This window comes from Camelus dromedarius, chromosome 3, assembly GCF_036321535.1.
Source record: "Camelus dromedarius isolate mCamDro1 chromosome 3, mCamDro1.pat, whole genome shotgun sequence".
Taxonomy (NCBI): domain Eukaryota; kingdom Metazoa; phylum Chordata; class Mammalia; order Artiodactyla; family Camelidae; genus Camelus; species Camelus dromedarius.
This window is the reverse complement of record NC_087438.1, coordinates 118,691,904-118,698,915: the sequence shown is the minus strand read 5'-3', so window position 1 is coordinate 118,698,915 and position 7,012 is coordinate 118,691,904.

Sequence of the window (7,012 nt, the reverse complement as noted above, 5' to 3'; positions counted from 1 at the left end):
TGAATTTCCTGCAGTTTTCACTGTAAAACCGAGTTGGAACTAGTAACTCACCATATATATGTATGGAGTGGAGTTTGCATGTGAAAAGAAACTTTGTGTTCCCAACAAGCTAGGTTAAAGACGGCTTCACACACACTTATCTCTCAGAACTGAGCATGTGGAGAGACGTTCGTTCATCTAGCACAAAGGGAACGGTTTGCAGGAGAAACTTTTTCTCTGGTTTCTCAGTCTGTTTCCTAGTGCCGGTTTGAAGTCTTGCAGTTTTCACTGTAAAACCGAGTTGGAGCTAGTACCTCCCCATATATATGTATGGAGTGGAGTTTGCAAGTGAAAAGAAACTTTGTGTTCCCAACAAGCTAGGTGAAGGACGGCTTTCACACACACTTATATCTCAGAACTGAGCATGTGGAAAGACGTTCGTTCATCTAGCACAAATTGAATGGTTTGCAGGAGAAACTTATACACTGTTTTCTCAGTCTGTTTCCTAGTGCCCGTTTGAAGTTCCTGAGTTATCACTTTAAAACCGAGTTGGAGTTAGTACCTCCCAATAAATATGCATGGAGTGGAGTTTGGAAGTGAAAAGAAACTTTGTGTTCCCAACAAGCTAGGTGAAGGACGGCTTTCACACACATTTATCTCTCAGAACTGAGCATGTGGAGAGGCGTTCGTTCATCTAGCACAAAGGGAACGGGTTGCAGGAGAAACTTTTACGCTGGTTTCTCAGTCTGTTTCCTAGTGCCGGTTTGAAGTTCCTGCAGTTTTCACTGTAAAACCGAGTTGGAGCTAGTACCTACCCATAGATATATATGGATTGGAGTTTGCAAATTAAAAGAAACTTTGTTTTCCCAACATGCTAGGAGAAGGACGGCTTTCACACACACTTATCACTCAGAACTGAGTATGTGGACAGACGTTCGTTCATCTAGCACAAAGGGATCGAGTTGCAGGAGAAACTTTTACTCTGGTCGCTCAGTCTGTTCCCTAGTGCCGGTTTGAATTTCCAGCAGTTTTCACTGTAAAACATAGTTGGAGCTAGTACCTCCCCATATATAGGTATGGAGTGGAGTTTGCAAGTGAAAAGAAACATTGTGTTCCCAACAAGCTAGTTGAAGGACGGCTTTCACACACATTTATCTCTCTGAAATGAGCATTTGGAGAGACTTTCGTTCATCTAGCAAAATACGAACTGTTTGCAGGAGAAACTTTTACTCTGGTTTCTCAGTCTGTTCCCTATTTCCGGTTCGAAGTTCCTGCCGTTTTCACGGTAAAACCGAGTTGGAGCTAGTACCTCCCCATATATATGTATGGAGTGGAGTTTGCAAGTGAAAAGAAACTTTGTGTTCCCAACAAGCTAGGTGAAGGACGGCTTTCACACACACTTATCTCTCAGAACTGAGCATGTGGAGAGACGTTCGTTCATCTAGCACAAAGGGAACGGGTTGCAGGAGAAACATTTACTCTGGTTTCTCAGTCTGTTTCCTAGTGCCGGTTTCAATTTCCTGCAGTTTTCACTGTAAAACCGTGTTGGATCTAGTACCTCCCCATATATATGTATGGAGTGGGGTTTGCAACTGAAAAGAAACTTTGTGTTCCCAACAAGCTAGGTGAAGGACGGCTTTCACACACACTTTTCTCTCAGAAATGAGCATGTGGAGAGACGTTCGTTCATCTAGCACAAAGGGAACGGGTTGCAGGAGAAACATTTTCTCTGGTTTCTCAATCGGTTTCCTAGTGCCGGGTTGAAGTTCCTGCAGTTTTCACTGTAAAACCGAGTTGGAGCTAGTACCTCCCCATATATATGTATGGAGTGGGGTTTGCAAGTGAAAAGAAACTTTGTGTTTCCAACAAGCTCAGTGAAGGACGGCTTTCACACACACTTATCTCTCAGAACTGAGCATGTGGAGAGACGTTCGTTCATCTAGCAAAAAAGGATCGGGTTGCAGGAGAAACTTTTACTCTTTTCTCTCAGCCTGTTCCCTAGATCCGGTTTGAATTTCCTGCAGTTTTCACTGTAAAACCGAGATGGAGCTAGTACCTACCCATATATATGTGTGGAGTGGAGTTTGCAACTGAAAAGAAACTTTGTTTTCCCAACAAGCTAGCTGAAGGACGGCTTTCACACACACATATCTCTCAGACCTGAGCATGTGGAGAGGCGTTCGTTCATCTAGCTCAATGGGAACGGGTTGCAGGAGAAAGTTTAGTCTGGTTTCTCAGTCTTTTTCCAAGTGCCTGTTTGAATTTCCTGCAGTTTTCACTGTAAAACCGACTTGGAGCTTGTACCTCCCCATATATATGTATGGAGTGGAGTTTGCATGTGAAAAGAATCTTTGTGTTCCCAACAAGCTAGGTGAAGGACGGCTTTCACACACAATTTTCTCTCAGAACTGAGCATGTGGAGAGACTTTCGTTCATCTAGTACAAAGGGAAAGGGTTTCAGGAGAAACTTTTACTATAGTTTCTCAGTCTGTTTCCTAGTGCTGGATTGAAGATACTGAGTTATCATTTTAACACATAGTTGGAACTAGTACCTCCCCATATATATGTATGGAGTGGAGTTTGCAACTGAAATTTAACTTTGTGTTCCCAACAAGCTAGGTGAAGTGCGGCCCTCAGAGACAATTACCTCTCACAACAGAGCATGTGGAAAAACGTTCGTTTATCTAGCACAAAGGAAACGCTTTGCAGGAGAAACTATTACTCTGGATTCTCAGGCTGTTTTCTAGTGCCGCTATGAATTCCTGCAGTTTTCACTGTAAAACAGATTTGGAGCTCCTAACTCCCCATATATATGTTTGGAGTGGAGTTTGAAACTGAAAAGAAACTTTGTGTTCCCAAAAGCTAGTTGAAGGATGGCTTTCACACACACTTATTTCTCAGAACTGATCATGTGGAGAAACGTTCGTTCATCTAGCACAAACGGAACGGATTGCAGGACAAAATATTTCTCTGGTTTCCTAGTCTGTTTCCCAGTGCCGGATTGAAGTTACTGCAGTTTTCACTGTAAAACCGAGTTGGAGCTCGTGCCTCCCCATACATATGTATGGATTGGAGTTTTCAAGTGAAAAGAAACTTTGTGTTCCCAACAAGCTAGGTGAAGGACGGCTTTCACACACACTTATCTCTCAGAAATGAGCATGTGGAGAGACGTTCGTTCATCTAGCACAAAGGGAACGGGTTGCAGGGGAAACATTTACTCTGGTATCTCAGTCTGTTTCCTAGTGCCGATTTGAATTTCCTGCAGTTTTCACTCTAAAACCGAGTTGGAGCTCGTACCACCCCATATAATTGTATGGATTGGGGTTTGCAAGTTAAAAGAAACTTTGTGTTCCCAACAAGCTAGGTGAAGGACGGCTTTCACACACACTTATCTCTCAGAACTGAGCATGTGGAGAGACGTTCGTTCATCTAGCACAAAGGGAACGGGTTTCAGGAGAAACTTTTACTATGGTTTCTCAGTCTGTTTCCTAGTACTGGTATGAAGTTCCTCCTGTTTTCACTGTAAAACCGATTTGGAGCTAGTACATCCCCAAATAAATGTATGGAGTGGAGTTTGCAAGTGAAAAGAAACTTTGTGTTCACAACAAGCAAGGTGAAGGACGGCTTTCACACACACTTATATCTCAGAACTGAGCATGTGGAGAGACGTTCGTTCATCTAGCACAAATGGAACGGGTTGCAGGTGCAACTTTTACTCTGGTTTCTCAGTCTGTTTCCTAGTGCCGGTTTCAAGTTCCTGCAGTTTCCACTTTAAAAACGAGTTGGATCTAGTACATCCCCATATATATGTATGGAGTGGAGTTTGCAACTGAAATGAAACTTTGTGTTCCCAACAAGCTAGGTGAAGGACGGCTTTCACACACACTTATCTCTCAGAAATGAGCATGTGGAGAGACGTTCGTTCATCTAGCACAAAGGGAACGGGTTGCAGGAGAAACTTTTACTCTGGTTTCTCAGTCTGTTTCCTAGTGCCGGGTTGAATTTCCTGCAGTTTTCACTGTAAAACCGAGTTGGAACTAGTAACTCACCATATATATGTATGGAGTGGAGTTTGCATGTGAAAAGAAACTTTGTGTTCCCAACAAGCTAGGTTAAAGACGGCTTCACACACACTTATCTCTCAGAACTGAGCATGTGGAGAGACGTTCGTTCATCTAGCACAAAGGGAACGGTTTGCAGGAGAAACTTTTTCTCTGGTTTCTCAGTCTGTTTCCTAGTGCCGGTTTGAAGTCTTGCAGTTTTCACTGTAAAACCGAGTTGGAGCTAGTACCTCCCCATATATATGTATGGAGTGGAGTTTGCAAGTGAAAAGAAACTTTGTGTTCCCAACAAGCTAGGTGAAGGACGGCTTTCACACACACTTATATCTCAGAACTGAGCATGTGGAAAGACGTTCGTTCATCTAGCACAAATTGAATGGTTTGCAGGAGAAACTTATACACTGTTTTCTCAGTCTGTTTCCTAGTGCCCGTTTGAAGTTCCTGAGTTATCACTTTAAAACCGAGTTGGAGTTAGTACCTCCCAATAAATATGCATGGAGTGGAGTTTGGAAGTGAAAAGAAACTTTGTGTTCCCAACAAGCTAGGTGAAGGACGGCTTTCACACACATTTATCTCTCAGAACTGAGCATGTGGAGAGGCGTTCGTTCATCTAGCACAAAGGGAACGGGTTGCAGGAGAAACTTTTACGCTGGTTTCTCAGTCTGTTTCCTAGTGCCGGTTTGAAGTTCCTGCAGTTTTCACTGTAAAACCGAGTTGGAGCTAGTACCTACCCATAGATATATATGGATTGGAGTTTGCAAATTAAAAGAAACTTTGTTTTCCCAACATGCTAGGAGAAGGACGGCTTTCACACACACTTATCACTCAGAACTGAGTATGTGGACAGACGTTCGTTCATCTAGCACAAAGGGATCGAGTTGCAGGAGAAACTTTTACTCTGGTCGCTCAGTCTGTTCCCTAGTGCCGGTTTGAATTTCCAGCAGTTTTCACTGTAAAACATAGTTGGAGCTAGTACCTCCCCATATATAGGTATGGAGTGGAGTTTGCAAGTGAAAAGAAACATTGTGTTCCCAACAAGCTAGTTGAAGGACGGCTTTCACACACATTTATCTCTCTGAAATGAGCATTTGGAGAGACTTTCGTTCATCTAGCAAAATACGAACTGTTTGCAGGAGAAACTTTTACTCTGGTTTCTCAGTCTGTTCCCTATTTCCGGTTCGAAGTTCCTGCCGTTTTCACGGTAAAACCGAGTTGGAGCTAGTACCTCCCCATATATATGTATGGAGTGGAGTTTGCAAGTGAAAAGAAACTTTGTGTTCCCAACAAGCTAGGTGAAGGACGGCTTTCACACACACTTATCTCTCAGAACTGAGCATGTGGAGAGACGTTCGTTCATCTAGCACAAAGGGAACGGGTTGCAGGAGAAACATTTACTCTGGTTTCTCAGTCTGTTTCCTAGTGCCGGTTTCAATTTCCTGCAGTTTTCACTGTAAAACCGTGTTGGATCTAGTACCTCCCCATATATATGTATGGAGTGGGGTTTGCAACTGAAAAGAAACTTTGTGTTCCCAACAAGCTAGGTGAAGGACGGCTTTCACACACACTTTTCTCTCAGAAATGAGCATGTGGAGAGACGTTCGTTCATCTAGCACAAAGGGAACGGGTTGCAGGAGAAACATTTTCTCTGGTTTCTCAATCGGTTTCCTAGTGCCGGGTTGAAGTTCCTGCAGTTTTCACTGTAAAACCGAGTTGGAGCTAGTACCTCCCCATATATATGTATGGAGTGGGGTTTGCAAGTGAAAAGAAACTTTGTGTTTCCAACAAGCTCAGTGAAGGACGGCTTTCACACACACTTATCTCTCAGAACTGAGCATGTGGAGAGACGTTCGTTCATCTAGCAAAAAAGGATCGGGTTGCAGGAGAAACTTTTACTCTTTTCTCTCAGCCTGTTCCCTAGATCCGGTTTGAATTTCCTGCAGTTTTCACTGTAAAACCGAGATGGAGCTAGTACCTACCCATATATATGTGTGGAGTGGAGTTTGCAACTGAAAAGAAACTTTGTTTTCCCAACAAGCTAGCTGAAGGACGGCTTTCACACACACATATCTCTCAGACCTGAGCATGTGGAGAGGCGTTCGTTCATCTAGCTCAATGGGAACGGGTTGCAGGAGAAAGTTTAGTCTGGTTTCTCAGTCTTTTTCCAAGTGCCTGTTTGAATTTCCTGCAGTTTTCACTGTAAAACCGACTTGGAGCTTGTACCTCCCCATATATATGTATGGAGTGGAGTTTGCATGTGAAAAGAATCTTTGTGTTCCCAACAAGCTAGGTGAAGGACGGCTTTCACACACAATTTTCTCTCAGAACTGAGCATGTGGAGAGACTTTCGTTCATCTAGTACAAAGGGAAAGGGTTTCAGGAGAAACTTTTACTATAGTTTCTCAGTCTGTTTCCTAGTGCTGGATTGAAGATACTGAGTTATCATTTTAACACATAGTTGGAACTAGTACCTCCCCATATATATGTATGGAGTGGAGTTTGCAACTGAAATTTAACTTTGTGTTCCCAACAAGCTAGGTGAAGTGCGGCCCTCAGAGACAATTACCTCTCACAACAGAGCATGTGGAAAAACGTTCGTTTATCTAGCACAAAGGAAACGCTTTGCAGGAGAAACTATTACTCTGGATTCTCAGGCTGTTTTCTAGTGCCGCTATGAATTCCTGCAGTTTTCACTGTAAAACAGATTTGGAGCTCCTAACTCCCCATATATATGTTTGGAGTGGAGTTTGAAACTGAAAAGAAACTTTGTGTTCCCAAAAGCTAGTTGAAGGATGGCTTTCACACACACTTATTTCTCAGAACTGATCATGTGGAGAAACGTTCGTTCATCTAGCACAAACGGAACGGATTGCAGGACAAAATATTTCTCTGGTTTCCTAGTCTGTTTCCCAGTGCCGGATTGAAGTTACTGCAGTTTTCACTGTAAAACCGAGTTGGAGCTCGTGCCTCCCCAT